This window comes from Canis aureus, chromosome 26 (assembly GCF_053574225.1).
Source record: "Canis aureus isolate CA01 chromosome 26, VMU_Caureus_v.1.0, whole genome shotgun sequence".
NCBI lineage: Eukaryota > Metazoa > Chordata > Mammalia > Carnivora > Canidae > Canis > Canis aureus.
Genome location: NC_135636.1, coordinates 50,223,200 through 50,243,966, shown reverse-complemented (window position 1 = coordinate 50,243,966; position 20,767 = coordinate 50,223,200). Strand labels below are relative to the sequence as shown.

The following is a 20,767-nucleotide window of genomic DNA, read 5'->3' as shown; positions in this document are numbered from 1 at the left end:
GCAGGCGGTATGTTTGCCCACAGGATGCCTGTGCAGCTTCAGGACGGGTCAGGGCCCTACCCACCTGCGCAGTGGTCTGAAACAGGCCCACCTGCCTCCTGGTATCTCCAGGGCAGAATTCATTCTGTGCTCAAGACAGCCTGTTTCCGTTCAAACGGGTGATTAGAAAATGTCTTGGAAAATAGCATCCGGCAGCAAATAGCCGGAAACCACCTCACGGTGCATCAGAAGGGCAGTGATGAGAGGGAAGTGCCGGCCATCTGTACAGTACAGGTCTCCACAGCTAGGAAAGAGAAGGAAGTAAACCCATATGGTCTGAATTCAATTTCTAAGATATGTGCTCTTTTAAATTTCTAGTACGAATTTTATTTAAGAAAATCATACTTACAAAGCCATGAGGGATGATGAGTTTTCACCAAGTGCACACACATGGGTATTCAACACCCACACCAAGTGTCAGAATACTGCAGTCCCCTAGAGCCCCCTTCTCCTCTACCTCCCTCATACCCAGGGGGACCACCATCCTAACTGGTGACGTCAGGGATTAGTGTTGGAACCATCTACTCTTTCATGTCTGAATTCTTTCTATCAGGGGAATGTCTATGAGATTTGTCTACATTGTTACTTACAGCTGTAGTTTGTGGATGCTTATTAATGGAAAATATTCTGTTGTATAAATACACCACAATTTATTTACTCATTCTCCTGCTGATGGATATCTGGGTTCTTTCCAATTTTTTGCTTTTACAAATAGTGCTGCTTTAAATATTCTTGAACATTCATCTCTGGTGAATGTGAAAATACGTGTTTTTAAAGTAAACATAGCCAGGTACAGATCGGAGTGTTAAGGGACATTCACATCAGTATGGGGGATGTGGATAAAAGGGACTGTGTGTAGTAGGTTCATACACACAACATATATGCACTGGTGACATGCAGCGACCCTGTCTGAAGTTGATAAAATGGTGACTATGTCTGCCTTTGGGTAGAATGTGTAAGGAGGACCCAAAGGAGCGGTACTTTTCACTGTTGATGTTTGTGCTATTCTAAATTTTTCAAAGGGACTAGATTAAACTTGCCATATAAAACTAGTTAATCCAAAATGGAGGGATGTGATGAATCCAGAGTCATTTGGTGTCTAACTGAACATGTGGTCATTATTACAACATTAAAATTTATTTTCCTGGGGGATCCCTAGGTGGCTCAGCAGTTTAATGCCTGCCTTCAGCCCAGAGTGTGATCCTGGAGTCCTGGGATCGAGTCCCACATCAGGCTCCCTGCATGGAGCCTGCTTCTCCCTCTGCCTGGGTCTCTGCCTCTCTCTCTCTCTCTCTCTCTCATGAATAAATGAATAAAATCTTTAAAAAAATAAATAAAAGTTACTTTCCTTCAGCTGTCTCAATGCCTTTCCAAAGTGTATTTCACTCATTTCTCACCATAAGAGTGAAGAAAGCATTTGTGACCATTTCTGTAGACCATATGTGTACCCTGATTTCATTTAATCATCAGAATCAACCTAAGAAATAGGCTTTATGCAATAACCCACTTCACTAATGAGATGACTGGAGATCAAGGAGGTGGGGTGGTAGCCTAGGGTCACATGGTTTTTGGATCCTCAGTCAAGTACTCTTTCCAGTCATAAGTGCCCCAAAGAGCTTGAAACACACTAGCATCGAAATGAGAAGAAGCAAAACAAGATGAAGGACAGAGAAACTTTGAGGTTAATCCCTGAGGGGTTAGAGGTGCCATCCTGGAATAAACATGGGGCCTTCCATCCCCTCTCCTCCCCCAGTGCAGGTCATATCCTTAGTGACCCTTATTTGTCAGTGTTTTCTGCTTTAGATGCTCTAGGCCAGGGTCAGCCCGCATTTTCTGTAAAGGGCCAGACAGTAAATATTTTACACTTTGTGGGCCATTTGGTGTCAAACTTCTCAACTCTGCCTCATTGGAGCATAAAGTTGCCACAGACAATGCAGAAATGGATGGGTTTGGTTGTGTTCCAATAGAACTTTATTTAGGTCACTGAAATCTGAATTTCATACAATTTTTACATCATGAAATATTCTTTTTATTTTCCAACCATTTAAAAATGCAGTCACCATTCTTATTCTTAGCTCTTGGGCCGGACAAAAACGGTAATCCAGATTTGGCACACTGGTTTCAGTTTGCCAACTGTTGCTCTAAACAGATGCAAAAAAATAGGTTAACACAGTCACTGAACAGAACCTTATCAATTTAGTTAGAATTCTTTCAGTTGTTAAATGGGAACCAAACTGAAACTAGAGATATCAAAATAGGGAATTCATGAACTTGTAACAGGGAAGCCCAAGGGTGTTGGTGTTCAGACATGGTTGGTGTAGGGGTTTGGTTAACAAGTTGCTCACTCTTCCTCCATGCCTTCACCTTCATCCTTCCCTTCCCTCCCTTCCTCTTCTTCTTCCTTCCTCCCCACCATCTCCCTTCTTGTCTTCTCTTGAATTTACTTAGTCTAAGACTATGTGGTCTTTAGTTCTTGTGATCTCAGCAATATCCAATTCCTCAGTCTAGGCAAAAGCTCTTTCTCTTTACCAGTAGGCAAAATCCTGTCCAATTTATCCTAAAACAAACTCTGTTCAGACATCACTACCTGCTTCTTCCATTTGACACTTATGCTCAGCCATCTATTGAGCTGCTTGCTCTGTGTCAGATGAGAATAAAAAATGAATACATGCAGACTCACCATCAGGAAGTTGAGTTTCATGGGAGAGACAGCAAAAGGAACAGGATGTGGCAACAACAGTACACTCTACCTAGATTTCTCTCACATCCTGTGAGGTTCTTGTGATATTCTTGTTCATCTCCCCTATGATACAGGGGGCAGGGGGTGGACAGAAGTGTAAGGACTCATTCTAGTATTCCTAGCATTCATTGATCAATTAATTCTTATTTCATAGTTTTTTGAGAGTCTACAGTGTGCCAGACATTATATTAGGCATGGGATACAAAGAGGTAAAACTGAATAAATGCCATCTTTGCTCATATGAAATGCATGGTCTGTTGCATAGCACCTGCCACAGTGTCTCAATTTCTTCATCTGTAAATTAGAATTATTCTGAATTTGGCTAAGAGTCAAACCCTAGCTCCACTGCATGTTACTAGCTTTGTAAACTTCAGAGAGTTACTTACCCTGTGCAAGTCTCTATAAGCCTTTAAAGCAGAGGCATAAGGGCAGCCCCTATCTCATGGGGTTGTGTCGAAGATCCATTGAAATAATATACATACCACATTTAGCAGAGTTCCTGAAGAAACCACTGGTGGTACATAAACATACCTAATATTAGTTTGTTCTAACCCATAGTCTGAAATGTAATAAATTCTCAGTAAATGCCTTTTGAATGGATTTTGCCCCTTAGATACTCTGAGAAAAAGCCTGATTCTCATAGCCACCTCTATTACCCCCAGCCTATTGTCCTATACCCCTGAAATGCACATGTCCTGCATGTGACTCTGGCTTCTTATTTAATCCCCACAATCATGGAGTTGCCATCAGCCCCTAACGGTGCCCCCATCCAAGCCCCAGCTCTTTTCCCCAGAGCCTGGGCTCACTAAAGCCTCACTGGATTGTTGTTTGGATCTTACTATGTGACTCACAGCTGGCCTCAGATTACTCAGGTTGAGAGCAGATTGATAAATATGGATTCCTTGTATTGAGTGTAAATTTTTAAATAGATATGGAAACCAGCTGGCATCCAACAGCGCCTGCCATAAATTGTTACCTTGTTCAGTAAAACAATCAACACAGTATTCCACATAACTCACAGGTTCCAATCCCCATCCTTATTTTCCTGGAAAATGCAGCCTATCCATGCATTTATGTTACAGCTTAATTCCTTAACATTGATGCAAAACACTGTTGTGATTGATAAAATTGTCAGTATAATAATACAAAGATAATAGAAATCTACTGGCATACATATGTAGAAAATCACCAGAGACTATTGATACCATATAAATGATGAGAGCAAGATCAATGTGCCACAGTGTCACGATTCTTAAAGATCCATGAGAGAGGTGAGAACAAATGAAACCTAACCGAATGAACATCCTTAATGAAATGAATGCTCTCAAAGACCTGGCCCAGGCCCACCACAGATTAGACTACCCTGCCCCCACACCAGCATCCAGACAAAGGAACATTTCAGAGACAAATGCTGTTTATACAATGTCAACTATTCTTTTATGTACAAAAGCTGGAGCATAATTAAAAACTGTGAGGCCTAGGAAAAGGAGGAGAAGGTGACCCATTAACAAAAGAAAACAGTCATTAGAACAAAGCCATAGATAGCCTACTGTTGCATAGCAGACAAGAACCTTTTGATACAACTCTGAAAAATGTGCTCAAAAATCCAGTGTAAAACAGGGATGCCTGGCTAGCTCAGTTGGTAGAGTGTGGGACTCTTGATCTCAGGGTCAGTTGGTGCAACATGGGACTCTTGAACTCAGGGTCATGAGTTTGAGCCCCACCTTGGGCAAAGAGATTACCTAATTTTTTTTTTAATCTGGCATAAAATGGACAACATGTGAATAGATAGAAAATTTTTGCAGAAAAATGAATACCTTAAATAACAATTAGAAATGCAATAACTGAAAACACCATACAAAATATTAATAGTTCATTTGACAGGCTTAAAAAGATGACACAGCAGAAGAAAGGATCAGTGAAGAAAGGATGAAATAAACTATTCACACTGAAGCACAAAATGGAAAGAAGAGCATTTTTATAATGGAGGAGGATGTCCTAGAACTATGATTGAATACCAAATAGTCTAATAGAAAAGTATTTGAAATCATAGTTGGCAATTACTAAAATGATGAAGGACATCGGCCTGGATATCCAAGAGTCTCTGCTAATCCTGAGCAGTGTGAATAGGAAGAAAACCATATCCTGGCACATCTTAATCCAACTTCCAAAATCAAATATAGAGAGTCTTACAAGTGGTCATGGGGGAGAAGATGTATACAGTGAAACACTGAGAAGAGTGGAAGCTAACATCTCAACAGAAGCTAGGGAGGGCCATATTTCAAAATTAAGAAATGTGGAAGATACTTTTAGGTAAAAGCTGAAATACTTCATATCCAACAGATATACACTTCCAAAAGTAGGCGAAAGGACATTGTTTAGGGTTATGGGACTAGACTAGGGTTATGATACTAGACTCTTGAGTGTTCAAAACACAGGTAATACAGTATTGAAAGGTTGTTAACATATGCAGAAGTAAAATATATGACAAAGCACAGAATGTTATGGGGGTTGGATGGAATTCCAAGGTTATATTTATGTGGTTCATGAAGTGGTAAGATATTATTTAAAACTGTAATGATTTAGGGATGCATGGGTGGCTCAGTGGTTGAGCATCTGCCTTTGGCTCAGGGCGTGATCCTGTCCTGGGATTGGGTCCCACATCGGGCTCCCTGCAAGGACTCTGCTTATCCCTCTGTATGTCTCTGCCTCTCTCTCTGTGTCTCTCATGGATAAATAAAATCTTTTAAAAAATAATAAAAAATAAAACTGTAATGACTTAAAGATGACTATTGTAACATCTAGAGCAACCACTAAAATACAAAAGATACAACTAACAAAGACTGGAGGAAGAACACTACAAAATTATCCAGTTAACCCAGCAAACAGAAGAGAACAATAAAGAGTAGGTGGAACAAATAGAGAAAAAAAAGACAAAATGGCAGACTTAAACCCAACCATACTAACAACTACGTGAAAAGTTAGAAGATGAAATATTGCATTGGAAGAGAGAGATTGTCAAATTTTAGCAGGGAAAAAAATGAAGCCCCACTGTATGTTGTTATTTACTAGAAATCTAAATGTAGACATAAAAGTTGAAAGTAAATGGGCGGGAAAGATGTGTCAGGCCAAAAATAAGCATAAGAAAATTACATTAATATCAAAAAAATAAGACAAGTAGCATTACTAGAGACAAAGAGGGCTGTTTCATAATTATTCAAGGTCAATTCATGAAGAAGATGTAACAATCCTGAATGTCATACAAATAACAAGAGATTGAGAAAATGTAAGTAAAAATTGGCAGAGATCAGAGAAACAGATGAATCCAGAGTCTTAGTTGGAGATTTTAACATTTCTCTCTTAGTAATTACTAGAACAACTAAAATACAAATGTATGAGGACATAAAACATTTGCTTAGCACTACCAATAAACTTGAGTATTCAAATACACATTGAACAATCACCAAGATAAAGTAAAATGACAGGTTATAAAAACAAATCTCTGTAAATATCAAGAGACTCAAAATATACAGAAGCTGCCTCTGACCAAAATAGTGTGCATAAAACAATGACATCTAAAAAAATCTCAAAATGGCTGAAAATTAAGCAAAATACAACCAAACGATGTGTCAAAGAGTATATCACAAGGAAAAATAGAAAGTAGATCAGCTGAATAATAAGGAAAACAAATATTAAAATTATGTGACTAGAACACACATCAAAGGAGCAGAATAAAAGGTCCAGAAATAGACCACTACATTGATTGTTGAGAAAGGCACCAAGTCACTTCATTGTAGAAAGGAAAATGTGTTCAGTAAATGTGAAACAACTACATACCTGCATGAGGAGAAAGAATGAATTTTTTACCCACATTGCTCCATACCAGATAATGATCATGATGGATTCTAGACCTAAATGTAAAACCTAGAACCATGTATGTTCTAGAAGAAAACAATATTTTCACAACCTTAAGGTGGGCCAAGATTTCTTAGATAAAACAACATGTACCAAAAAAAGGGAAAATAAAAGTTAAATGGGATTCATTTTTTAAATGTGTTCTTTGAAAGACACCATTATAAATACACAGCCACAAAAAAGGAGAAAATTTTCACAATTTTATCTAACAAAGGACTTGGCTCCAAAATGTTTAAATAGCTCCAATAACTAATAAGACAAATACCCCAATTAAAATAGTGGGGAAAAGACTTGAACAGACACTATAAGCACACGGAAAGATGTTTCACACCAACCCTTACCAGAGAAATGCCTCTTAGAACTAAATACCACTTCACAGGCATTGGTATGACTGAAGTCAAAATTCCTGACAGTGCTCAGTGCTGGCGAGGATGTGGAACCCTCGCACACTGCTGGGTAGGTGTGTAGAATAGTACTTCAAATAGCTTCTTGGCAGTTTTGTATAAAGTTAAATAAACAACTCCTCTATAACCCAGCAATTCTACCCCTAGGAATTTACTGAAGAAAAATGAAAATTTGTGTCTGCGGAAAGACTTGTACAAGAAGGCGCATAATGATCTTCATTTTGATAGCCCAGAACTGGAAACCATCCAAATGTCTATCAACAGGTGATTGGATGAACAAATTGAGGTATGTTCATAAAATGAAATGCTACCTGTTGATGAGAAGGAGAGAACAATTGTTAAAATACAATAACCCATGGATAGATTATAAAAAAAAAAAGATACTAAAGAATGTGTTCTATATGATTCCATTGATATGAGATCTAAGGATAAAGCTAACTATAGTGACAGAAATCAAAAGTGCTTTCCTTTTCAAGGGGATCAGCTGGAAAGAGGACTTGGGAAGTTTTAGGGGATGATAAAGTGTCCCCCATCTTGTTTTGCTGATGATTACACGAGTGCATACAACGGACAAAATCTGTTGAACTAAACGCTTAAGCCTTCTGCATGTTCTTATTTATTAAGTAATCCTTGATCATTAAAAAGATTTTAAATTTCTACCCTCTACATGATGAACAGATACAGTTTAAGAGAAAGGTGCAGAATTGATGAAGGAGGAGTCTATGCAGTGGCCCAAATCATGCAACAAACTCTCTGGGACATCTGGCTTCTATAAGTCCAGACTTTTGGGGATGAGCCCAGCCTCCTTGATGGAAGCAAAGCAAAGGAAGTCAATCCCTGCTGGAAAAGCCACCCTTCCAATAACGAGCTCTACCCATCCCCAGCTCCTTCCCATCCCACACTGCTGTGCGTGTGGCCACACCTGCTGTTGCACTACGCTGTTTTCTTGGCTCATCTCACTCATCCTATTACCCTCTCCTGGTCAGTTTCTCCTTTTCCAAGGTCCTCCTTGAGTTTAACAGCATATCATTGTCCTTCTAGGTATTTCCCACCTCCATTTCAGAGTCTGGGGTAGGGATGGTGTGGTCCCCGTCTCTGGGGGGCTTTAAGCAGACAATGATATAGACAATGATATGTCTAAGGAATTAAAATCAGGGGGAGCGAAGCACTTAATGGCGAAACTAGACCAGCTGACAGGGTCCTCACAACACGGACCTTCTACCATTTTATGACAAGTGCTCCATCTATGTTTGTGCAGCCTACTAAATCAAAATTATGGGTTCACTCATTCTTAATCTAATTAGCTAAATTTAATTCTATCCTGTATGTATTTTGTTAGACCAGAGGATAGAATTTCACGCGTATTCATTCTGGCAAGAAATTCTGAAATTTTCTTTGATCATCTGCTAATTTTGCTTCTGTAACAATTAGCTGTTGCTCAGCTGCCCTAGCTTCCAGGCAGAACCTGATGCTGATTTTAATTACTTAACCTAAGACCAAGGCAAAGTGAAATACCCACCGAGTCCTATTCCAATTGCACTTCATTTAATGTGAAATCTTTCGCTTGCAGGCTTGGACTTTGCTCTCTGAATTAAGCATCACACGTTGTGTGGCGTTTAAATATTAGTTTCCTCGATTCTTCAATTCTTTACTCATGACCTTTCACAGTCATTGTTATTAATTAGCCCAATAGTCACTGCGTTGCCTCTGTTGCTGTGGTCCCAGTGACCCTCCCCTGTGGTCCTCTCGGGTGAGCCATACCACCTCCAGTGTGGGTTTCTAAGGATAGTTCCTTTCAACCCTCAGAACAAAGACGTCGAGGGCTTTTGGCTCTACCTTGTCAAGACATCCTTGTGATGGTTCTTGCCTTAAATCTTTCACCTTAGGTCCACTTCTACCACCACTGAAAGGATTGTTTTTAATCTTATCAGGTAATTTAGATTAATGTAGGTGGAAGGAGGAGTAACCAGACTTTATACTTTTCACACCACCCACAGCCAGATCTAATGACAAAGTGATGATCTTGACTGGAGGTTCAGTACTAATCTGGCTTAGCGGATTTCTTGCATTCACTTCACATTTTAATTCAGGCTCTAGTTTAAAAAAAAACAAAAATAAAGTTTAATGGCTTGATGCCGCTGAGTTGGAGCATCTTTCCAGTCCTATCAGCAAACAGGGTCTGTTTATGCTTGGTTTTCCTTCCTGCTGGCCACACTAACATTATGTCAAGTGGCAGCCAATCATCAGACTCATTTCCTGAGCAAACTGTGGCAAAGAATAGGCAGCACAGAGAATTTGCAGAGATACCCTGTTTTTGGATAACTTGCAAATATGCCTAAAGAAAGAGAAATCAAATTCTCTTCATTTTTTAAAGCAAAAGATTGGGAACACACAGTGATCTCATAAGAAGTGCTTGTCCTAGTTTAGAAATCCAGATGTCCTCCTGATTGATATCAGAAGGATCACCTTGGTGTCAATTATCCAGATCATCAGAATCCCCCCAAAAAACCTACTTTTGGGATATGTAGGCTTTACAAGATTATTACTCTGGAGAGAGGAGCTAAGGGGGGAAAAAAATGTTGTTTTCAGTAGCCACAAAGAGAAGTCTGTGTACAGTGAGTGTGTGCCTGCACCCACTGAGTACTAAACATTCAGGGTAACTGTTTGATCTCCATAATTCAGCACATTGTCTGATGAGGCCAGATAGAAAGCACTTCCCAATAATGGAGAAATGAAGTGGGTATGGAAATGTGAGGATGTCCCAAAGTTCATACACACACATCTTCTGAATGTCTGTTTTCAGTCCATGAGGAAACTGGGCGAGCAAACCCAAGTAGTCTCAACTCCCAAATACAGGAGACCATCTGATTTAGAGTACCTTCTTCCCTGCAGTTGGCCACCATACTAAGAGAGCCATTTAATTCAGACTCTTTGTGGTCATGAAGTGAGGTCCAAGCTTTTCCTTTGTCCCTAGGTTATAGTACCAGGTAGCCATTCTACAGACAATAAGTACTCACAAAATATTCAGCCTGTGGTGAAGATGCGACTCAGGCCGTAGTCCTCAGGCCATTGTTTCAGCACAGAGTTGACAGCTGTGGAGACAGACGCACACTATCAGAAGTTGTGTTCTAGTCTGATGCCCCAAACGTCCTATCAGGAAGGGGCCAGTCCCCTGCTCCCTTCCGTCAAAGGTTCTGAACTTCCCACACCACTGCCACAAATGCCCTCATGCCCCATCCCACAGTCTCTGCATCTCTGATAGTTTCTGTCTTTAATTTATATATTCTACCTCCCTTTGTTTTCTTCTACACATCTTCTTTTTTTCTTTTCTCTTGCTCTTTGTATCTTTGCCTGTTTTGCTCTACTTGTTTGTCTATTATTTATGAAACAGATCCTCAAAGCTCCCTCTTCACGCAGAACACTGGGTTTGAATTGCTTTGAATGTTCTCCCTCTGAAATGAGACATACTCTCTGGATACCCTAATGCCCTGCCTACCATTTCATAGCTTCTGAAAAGATTTATTCAGAACATGCAGGTATTTTGAATATTGTTCAACTGTATGCAAATATAGGAAGTATTAATATCTTCTAGATAGGATTGACATCCTCAAATTATTTTTGTTCAATAAACATGTACTGCTCACAAGTTTTGCCTGGCACTGCTGTCCAGAAGTGAGGAAGGAGCCTGAGAGATGAGTGATGTGTGCAAGAACCCTCATTCCTATCCTCCCTGGCAGACTACATGCAAAATGTTCACAGATTGTGATCAGTGCCATACAGGCAGATGCCAGGTGCCATGATGGAGGAGGGAATGGGTCTGCTTCCTATCAGGCCTTTGTTGGCTCGGACTGCCATAACAAAATACTGCATATTGGCTGGATTAAACTAAATAAATTTATTTTCTCATAGTTCTGAAGGCTGGAGGTCTAGGATCAGGGAGCCAGAATGATCAGGGTCTGACAAGGTCCCTCTTCCTAGTTTGCGGATGGCTGCCTTCTCCCTGTGTTCTCATGTGGCCTGTCTTCAGTTCTTGCATATGGAGAGAAGGAGAGATTCTGTATTCTTATAAGGCCACCAATCCTATCTAATAGGTCCCCATCCTTTTGGCTTCATTTAACCATAATTACTGTAGTGGTCAGGGTTCTCCAGAGAAACAGGATCAATACAGTACATAGGTAGGTAGGTAGGTAGATAGGTTGATGATGGATGGATGGATGGATGGACAGATGGATGACAGATATCCTCGATGTGTATATATGTACATGTGTATATATGTATGAGTGTGTGTATATGTAATACAGAGATAGACTAGACATAGATCTATATCTACATATAGATGTATGTAGGGCATGTGTGTATATGTAATAGATACAAATATAGAATAGACATAGGATATATTAAATAGATAATCTATGTAAAGGGACTGGCTCATGGAATTATGGGGATTGAGATGTCCCATCAAATGCTGTCTGTAAGCTGGAGACCCAGGAAAGCCGGTGATAGAGTCCTAGTCCAAGTCTGAAGGCCTGAGAATCCAGGGGGCCTATGGTTTAATTCCTAGTCTGAGTCTAAAGGCAAAAGAAGACCAATCTCCCAGATCACACAGAGAGAACAAATTCTCCCTTTGGACACAACCATCCATGGCAGATGGTCAAGAAAAAACTCTTTGGAGATTCAGAGAAAACCTGTCATTGAAACTCTGTGGAAGACCCGCTGCAGAGGGAGAAACAGAGAAAATGCTGGTGAAATTGGTCATAGGATCAGCATCCAGCCTTCTATTTAGGACATGTCAGATTTGAGGTTCATGTGACATCTAAATGGATGGATCAGTTAAGCAGCTGAATAAAAGAGTGGAAAATTCAATAATAATTCAAATCACTTATTTCTTCCTAAAGCACATTTGTCAAAGATCTCCAAGATAAAATGTCTGTGTCTTTCTATGGCTGCCCTATCTGGATCATTGCCAGAATCACTTGGCTAGCATAGAACAAGCCATTTTGGTGTGGGGGAAACATGGAGAATAAGTTGGCAAACCTGCAGGCAGACCAGCTAGCTCCAGGTGTACCCTAGGGAAGCAGGTGGAATGATCTGCACCCAGATTCTGGATTTTTTTCAAGGTAATACACTCATATGGCTTACCAGAGGTGCATTTGGGGTTTCATTAGAGATTACAATTAGTCAAAACAAATCCTTCCTGTCTGGGAAGTTGCGGGGTACTAAATGAATTCCTCATGAGGGTCCCCAGTGGCCAATTGCACATCAGAAAATGCTGCTGTCACTATCTGAGTCCATTTTATTAAGTCCACAGTACCTGAAATTGCCTCCTTTTTCTTCCCCAAACACCCAGGTCCTTAATACCCTGTAATCCACTGTCTTTGCCTTCCTACCACACAGAGTTGTTTAGAGAAATCAATTGAAGACTTCTTCCCACAGAATACATGATTTAGGGGGAGAGGAGGGGAAGCTTCCCAACTTTGTTAAAGGTCTCACCCCTCCCTGGGAGCAGAGGTTTCGGGAAGGACTCTGCCCCTTTCTGCTCCCAAGTGTTGGACAGAGACTTTCATATAGAGAAGTATCCAAGATGTTACATTAAATGTAGTGTGTAGATAGAACTCATCCTGATTTTAATTGCTTTATTCCTCTCCACCAAACAAAACATGTAGAAGCCTTAACAGGCTGATAAGGGCCTCCAGGCGCCGTTTTAACAACTTGCATGTAATTTGCAGATTGCAAGCATTGGCAAGAAAGGCTCTTGGTATAGATCCTACGGTGGGGTTGCCACCAGGGGAAGGAAGGAGTGGAGGAAATCTTTAGTACTTTCTTGATAATGTATCTTAATCTCAGTTGCAAAAGTATACCAGTTTTCAAATATGTTTGTGTTGATGTGCTTCAATACAGCGTCTCTGGGAAGATGGAAACTAGTGACTAGACATAATTCATGCAGATAATATAAAAATATCTGGGGCTCATTTGATTACAGTGTTTCAAATATATGACCCAGAGAGAAATGACTCCTGTGGCTTCCTATGGTCTTAGCACCTTAATTCTCCCTCACTGAGTGCTATTCTGAATTAATTCTCTCTCTCATTCAGCGTGCAAGGTAATGCAGACATGCATGCAGTGCTTCCTGGGAGAAAACCAGGAGTCTCTAACTCATTTGGAAATGCTAAAAATTGGGTTTCTCTGAGCACATGAAGTATCATCTGAAGGAGATTATGGGTAATATATTTTGAGATATTCATGAAAGTGGGAATTAGCCCTTCAATTATAAAGAAGGGACTTCTCCTTTCAAGTTTTTACGTATAAAAAGCCTGGACGTCACTTCTCGAACACTTCTAATAAGAAAAAGCCAGGCAGACTAAAAATCAATGACTTTCCTTGGACCCATTGGAGAACGGAGTTCCCAGGGTAAACCAACCACTAATGGGGTTCAGGATATGCTATTCCAAAAATATGGCACCTTGGCAGATTGAATATTTCAAGCTGAAGGAATTTGAGAAAATGTCAGGAACAGGAAGTCGTTCTGACCTTCCCCTCACCCTTCCCCTATGAAGTGGGATCTTAAAGCGCTCATGGGAGAGCTGACCCAGTCAGGGGCCCTGAGAGGGTAGAGGAACATTTCTTCCTCTGCCACACCACCAGCCCAATGTGTGGAGAAGCAGGTGAACCCAGATAGACACAGCTGAGCTTGGCTCGCCAGGCACCATAAACTGGTGGTAACACTTAGTAAATTTGACAAATTGCTATAAACTGAATGCATACTAGCTTCAGAGTGAGAAATTCCTAGGGGCTTCAGTATTAGGAGCATCCCCACCCTTTTGTGGACTTTATATCAGGGAAGCTCTCCCACCCCAGGTTCTCATGGTGGAAGTCCTGGAAAAGATCCTCTCCTGGCTCTGGTAGAGGAGGGTAAGAGTAATCCTTGCAAAATATCCCAGAGCCTTCTCCTAAGGAAGGTCCAGTCTGCAGGAGAAAGACTGCCAGCCCATCCACCTGGAGGAAGGGTCTTCCTTGTCTCATCTAAGGCAGAAAAAGCAGTCAACATGGGGAATGCATTAAGATTGAGAAGGCTGTGGCCAGAAGAAATAGAGGACTAGAAAGCCGTGCCACAGGAGAGAAACACTTGCAGGGGCCACAGACCAGACACATGGCCTGCTAAAACACAGGTTTAATGTGAAGACAATAGAACATGCCCCATCCTCCCCACCCCTCTCCAGCACACAAGTAGGGCTCCAGAGTAACAGCCAAGTTACAGCTGAAAGAGCCCCAAGACATCGGTTGTCTGTGAAGAGAAGGATTTGGGGGAAGTTCAAGGTCAAAGAGCAGACAAAAACAAGGACATAAGAGGAATTTGAGGTGCTCACCTATAGCTACTTGCACACATCAAGCCCCGTCCCACTCTGAGACAGATAACACATATCTTCACCCTAAAGCCTATTTACCTCTGTTCCTTCTACCGGTTCCTATTACCCTGAATCATCAGACTAGGGGTTTAAAACAACTCTGCCTAATATGCTAAGGACCCCAGCAGAAAAAGTAGAGCACATGCAAGAACAGATGGCAATATAAACACAGAGATGGAAACACTTAAGAAGGAATGAAAGGAAAATACTAGAAATAACAAACATCATAAAGGAAATGAAGAGTGCCTTGGCTGGGCTCATCAGTAGGCTGGATAGAGCTGAGGAGAGAACCAGTGAGCGTGAGGAGATGTCAACAGAAACTCCTTGAACTGAAATGAAAGAAGAAAAAAATCACACACACACAGAACAGAACAACCAAAAGCTGCCAGACAATGTTAAAAGGTTTAACATGTTACTGGAAAATGAGGAGAAAGAACAGAGCAGGAGTATTTGAAATAATAATGGCCAAGAACTAACCAAAATTAATGACAGATGCCAAACCCAAGATCCAAAGAACTGAAAATTACCCTAAAAAACACACCTAGGCATATGCTATTCAAACAACAGAAAAACAAAGACAAAAAATCATGAACAAGACAGAACAGTACAGGAGGGGAAAAAACCAGAAACCCCAAAAAACCTTACCTACAGAGGACCAAGATTATGAGTCACAGTGAAGTTATCAGAAGCCACGCCAGCACAAAGAGAATGAAATTAAACATTTAAGGTTGAAAGAAAAACACTTTCTATATCCAGAACAATTGTCCTCCAGAAATAAAGGAGCAACAAAGTCTCAGACCAACAAAAAGTGCTGTAATTCATCACCAATGGACCTGCCCTGTGAGAAATGTTCAAAGTTCTTCAGGCAGAAGGAAAATGGAAGAGGTCAGAAACATGGATCACACAAAGAAAGGAAGAACTTCAAGAAGGCATCGTCGAAGGAAGAAGAATAAAGTCTTTTATTTTTCTTACTGATCTGTGAAAAGTTAAGTATTTCATGCAGTAACATTAAGAGTGGACAGAAGCAGAGATTGGGAACGCTGAAGGAAGGCTCTTCCACTGTGTAGAGAGGTGGGGTGGTGGGTCAAGATGGACTTGGACGTAATCTCCAAGCACGGGGTTCCCGCTAAGTAGAGCAGCTTGGTGTCCAGAGTGGATGAACCGGGAACGTAGGGCAGAATGGTTCAGAGCTCAGCTCTCAAGCCAGAGACAAGAGCCCTGCTAGACCCGACCCTGCCACCCACCAACTACGTCGGTGGAAGCATGTTATTAGCCCCTTTATCCTCAGGTGCCTTGTCTCAGAAGTTGGGACTACCCACAGTTCCTTGATAAGGTTGCTCTGAAGGTTGAGATAATGCAAGTAAATGGTTAGCAGAACACCTGGCAAATAGTGCATTTTCTATATAAAGAAGCAGCGGTTCTCAAATTATGGTCCCTGGACCAAAGCATCAGTGTCACCTGGGAACTTGTGAGAACTGCAAATCCTCCACCATCACCCCAGAACCAATGATTAAGAAACTCTGGGGTGAGCCTGGCACTTTGTAGTAACAAGTCTTACAGGTGACCGATGCTCGGTAAAGAATGAGAGGCAATGCTTTCCAGGATTTGGGAGTTGCCAGCGATGCCAAATCCCCATAGGGCTTCCTAGACTAGAAACCCTGCTCAGCTGACTTCCTTATCACTAAGAGCTCTATCACAAAGTTCTGACAACAGTACTTTTAAACATCCCTATTCTGGTCATTTTTGATCACCCTTTATCTTCATTCTCAGATGCAGCTCAATACTGGCACAGAATAAGATTCTCAACAAAAATTCCTATCGAATGAATGGATCAGTAAATCTGATAGACCCTGGACAGGCATCCTCAAGGATCATGGCCTCCTCCTCTACATTACTAACCTACCAGGAAGGCAGGGGTCCAGAGGCATCTTGCTTCAACCTACGCTATATGACATCTCCTCCCCGGGGGCCTGGGAGAGAGAGAGAGAGGATCATCGGTTTGACCCCCCAGTGCAGGGTTAAGAGGCTTTGATCCTATCACCTGCTTTCACAGGATCCAAGGCCGAAAGGCCCCATGAGTCACTACATACCTGATTCAAAGAGAGACGAAAACCAGAACCAGGATCCCAATGTTTTATCTCTTGGTTCCACTCACGAGCTATCAAATGTTGAGGTCTCTTGTTCAGTTAGTTCAGTTCAGTTATTTTAGTTTAGGTGTAAAGTTGGATTGGGCCTCTGGTGCACACACAGTGCTGCGATGGTCAGTGTGGGGGATTAAGTGATAGGCTGTCCCCAGAAGTCATCCTCTGCTGTAGACAGCCTTGTGATGTGCGGAGTATGACACAAACATCATGAGAGAGGCACCCCCATGATGCTAGGGAGTCCGTCCCAACTGATCAGGGCTGGCCTCAGGCAGGAGCTAGCGATTAGAGCAGCAGCTGCTGGGGGGGGGGGGGGTCTCCTTGGAGACATACTGCCCTCTCCAGAAGAGTGGAATGTCCTACCTGGCTGTCACACAGAGAGACGGAGTTAACGCAGGCAGCAGGTCCCTTTTGCATGTTAAACTTGGGTTAAAATGCCTTTAGTGGACATACCTAGTGCTGGCAATGGTGTAAGGAAATTAATATTCTCATATATTTCTGGAAGTATCTGATAAACCAGCAAATGGGAACAATAAGCTTTTGGAGAGTATCAATTCAACACACATGAAGAGCTATCATAATTTTTTTTTTTTTGTCATTGAGTCCAGGGATCAGACATGTGGAAATCTGACGTAATGGATGTTGTTTTAAATAGAAGGGGAATAATATTCTCCACTGCATTCATTTTGAAACAAACAGAGGCAATACAGATGACAGAAAAGGGGTATGTAAATCGATACCAACCACTCAGTAGTTAGTGGCCATTAAAATAATTTTGCTGAAGGAATTCAGCCACCTGCAAAAAAAAAATTTTAAGTAAGTTAAAAATCATGACTCAAAAGGTTACTGAGTATGATTGCAAATATCTAATAAAAAATATTGCAGGAAAATACTGGAAGGAAATACAGTAAAATAACAATGCTGTCATTCAGATGGTGGATTGTGACTTTTTATTCTTTATTAGCTCAACTTTCCAAATGCTCTAAGATTTTTATATGTAATACACGTACTCCCTGCTTTTTGAGAGTTCATGTTGCACCACTTCACTTTTATAAGAGACCTGCATTAGCAGCTGTTTTTCACTAACTGAAAGAAATCCAAAGAGGATTTTTTTCTTTAAAAAAAAAAAAAAAAAAGGTGAAAACCTAAAATATCCTTAAGCATTGGTTTTGCTGCAGTGAGCCATTCAGAGGCAGCACCCCCAACTCCTTCCCCGGGAGCCACATTCAGCATCCAGTCCAGAGCTTCGCACTTGTGTCTGTAAGCATCTGTGCTTCATCCTAAAGCATTTTGTGAATTTGTTAGCAAGATGTGTTCTAAAGTGGCAGAAAAGCCTAAGATAGGTTATTTTTTGGCGTCTGGGAACCTCAGAATCTCCCCACATTAATTCCTGGTGATGGCTTCTTCCCTTTCCAGCACATCAGCCTACAGAGGGTTTCGGAGACCGTCCTCCTTTCGGACGGGGGGGAGCCTGTGCTTCGGGAGTGAGATCCTTCAGAGAGGATGCGAGTGGAAGACCGCCTCCTTCTGCTTGAAAAGGATGAGAACAGCCACGGGAATTTCTGATTTCCAGCAGCATTAGCCACTGTGAGACTTTATTTTCCTTCCTTTCTTTTTGCCGAAAAGTGGTCTCCAAGGGAACCGACGTCTCGGGGAGGACAGCTCGACCAGAAGGCCATAAAACAGCACAGGGACCAATTTCTGAAGTCGAAGCCACAACTCCAGAGCCTGTCCCCACCCAGCCGCAGCTTAAACCCATTGAAGTCCTTAATCCGGGGGTGAGCCGGGGAGGGTCTTGGACAGGGAAGGGGTGCACAGTGGATGAGCAAGCAGGAGCCTGTCAAAGCCCAAAGAGAAGTCTGCGCCTGTGGCTCAGGGGTGGCATTTGGGCTGGGCGGCAGGGAAACGCGTGTTCTGGGAGTGCTTTCCCAGCTGCTTTCCATCCAGCCCCTCAGCATCCGGCCCGAGTGGGAAGGCTTCCCAGCCCGATTCCATTTCAAACAGAAAAGTTCTTTTTTATTTTCTGGACTCATGGTTTTTGCTTCCTCACATAATTTTGGATGCACAAAGCTTAAAGATATTTGAAAACCTCTACTTAATTTTACAACTAAACATAATATTATTCCCCATTTGATAATTATTTAATACTTATTTTCCATTTATTTCAATAACTGTTGTAATAAAAAATTACAGCTTTGAAATAGATAAAGCAGTTTTCCTGTTAACTACCACTACATCATTTTAAGCTGTTTTGCACCACAGATTATAAGATCTAAGCGCCAGCATCTGGGCTCCACGACGCCGGGGACTGTCTCTGCCTTGGTCCCTGCTCTCTGCTCAGAAGGCCCAGCACCTAGTAGGTGTGGAACAAAGTATTTTTAAATTGGTGGATGCTGCCCCCTGGTGGCATCATACCCAAATTTCATGCTTAGCATTTTGATTACTTAACAAGATTCATAGAAATTCAACCAGAAAACCTAAGACGTGAATCTTGGTGATAGTAATCTCACTTTCCTCGTTTAGCTCTTTTGGTTCCCTGCTCAGCACAGATTGGAGACATCTGAGTTCAGTTACACAGCTACTTGCACCTGTCCCCCTGGCACACCGTTGCTGCTGTTCTGTGCGGTAACAGGGCCTGTCCCTCTGGAGGATAGAATCTTTTCTTGTCACCTTAGAACGTCTCCCATAGAGCAGGGCATTCAGCACGTTCTGGCCTCCCCGTCCTCGGAGCACTAGGAAGCTCATGTCCATGACCATCAACTCTGCAGCTGACATCTGGCCTCCCCCCTCCCCTGTCCTCGGGTTTCTGCCCTGGCACCAGATGCCTACAGGCGAACGGGGCAGCTGCATTTACTTAGCTCCGTCTGGGCTGGGAGGAGCACTCCTAAAGGCAAGAGACAGCTGTTTCCTCATGGAGAGGGGGAGTCTTAAATTATTTAAGGCAAAGTAGTAAAGGATGTGGTCTTAGCCTCTCATGCGCTGCCTAATTGGTAGATTCATATGACATGGCACTGGGTTATGAAGCCACATGACTCTGATTGGTAATATTATGCTATCTTAATTCAGTTTATATAATTATTTAAGTTTAATTTTTTAGGACTGCTATCAAATATTAACATTGTATTAGGTAAAGGACATAACTAATTGGGGCACACGTGCCCACACACACCGAGGGGTCTAATTGCTGGTACAGTGCAGGGCAATTACCGTAATGAGAGCAAAGCCCATGTCTGACATGTACATGTGACTCTGTCCTCGCGAAGCCTGTTAAAGTGACAGTTCCTGGGCTCCGAGCTCCTCAAGGATATGGCCACGTCTCCTTCACAGACATGACTCACTGGCGGTGCTCAATCAGCTTGGTTGACTTGGCTTGAAGCAGAACAAGGACAAAGAAAGGTCACGCAGGCCCGGAAAAGTCTAGGGGTCTGGGAGGTTACATTTGCTGTGGTCTCGCTGTTTAATTCCACGACCGTCCATCAGGACGCAGGTTGGAGCCACTGCACTGGGGTCACCCAGGCCAACCTTGGACACGGTGGAGAAGGTGTCGCCTCACTGTGAGCACTGGGATTGCCTGCCTCCCACATCGCTCCCGAGGCTAACTGCCATGGCTGCTAGCATCCCTTTACTAACACTCAGACCTCTGGCTCCCGGGTCTTTAGCAGTTCTCCTGAACTCCCGAGCTGCTGCTGTGATCTCTCTGAGTGTCCACTCTACAGCAGTACAGCGGGCTATAGAGTCTGCTCCGCTGGAGTGTGAGGCAGTGGAAAGTGAGACACGTAAGGTGCCTGATGCTCCACCAGGGCGCTGTTGTCATTACCATTCTTCATCACTTTGCTGAGAGCCGTCCCCTCTGCCACTTGTGGACACAGACTCCACTGTGTGTGCTAGAGCAGGACCATGCACCTGTACGCTGCACCTAGCTAGCAGTGGGCTCGGGGGTCTGTGCATCACTAGCCCCTGACCCCAGAGCAATGTCCACTGTGGCTGGGAGAGTCTAGTCATCTGTCCATCCATTCGTCCTTTCAGCAAACAGACCAGCGTCTACTGCATACCAGGCACAGCCATCTAAAGTGAGAGGAAATACACATGCAAATTAAGGCACGTTCTAGGTTCCTTAAGCAGGGT

The 20,767-nt window shown here is 42.3% G+C and overlaps 1 long non-coding RNA gene across 1 annotated transcript; it reads right to left on the bottom strand.

The window, feature by feature from the left end:
- Positions 1 to 2,050: 2,050 nt before the first annotated feature.
- Positions 2,051 to 17,438, bottom strand: LOC144298877 (uncharacterized). Its single transcript, XR_013365751.1, has 4 exons — positions 17,387 to 17,438; positions 10,116 to 10,190; positions 2,720 to 2,842; positions 2,051 to 2,180 (listed from the first exon to the last, which is right to left on the bottom strand). It is a non-coding gene; the product is annotated as an uncharacterized LOC144298877 (long non-coding RNA).
- Between the last annotated feature and the right edge of the window lie 3,329 nt (positions 17,439 to 20,767).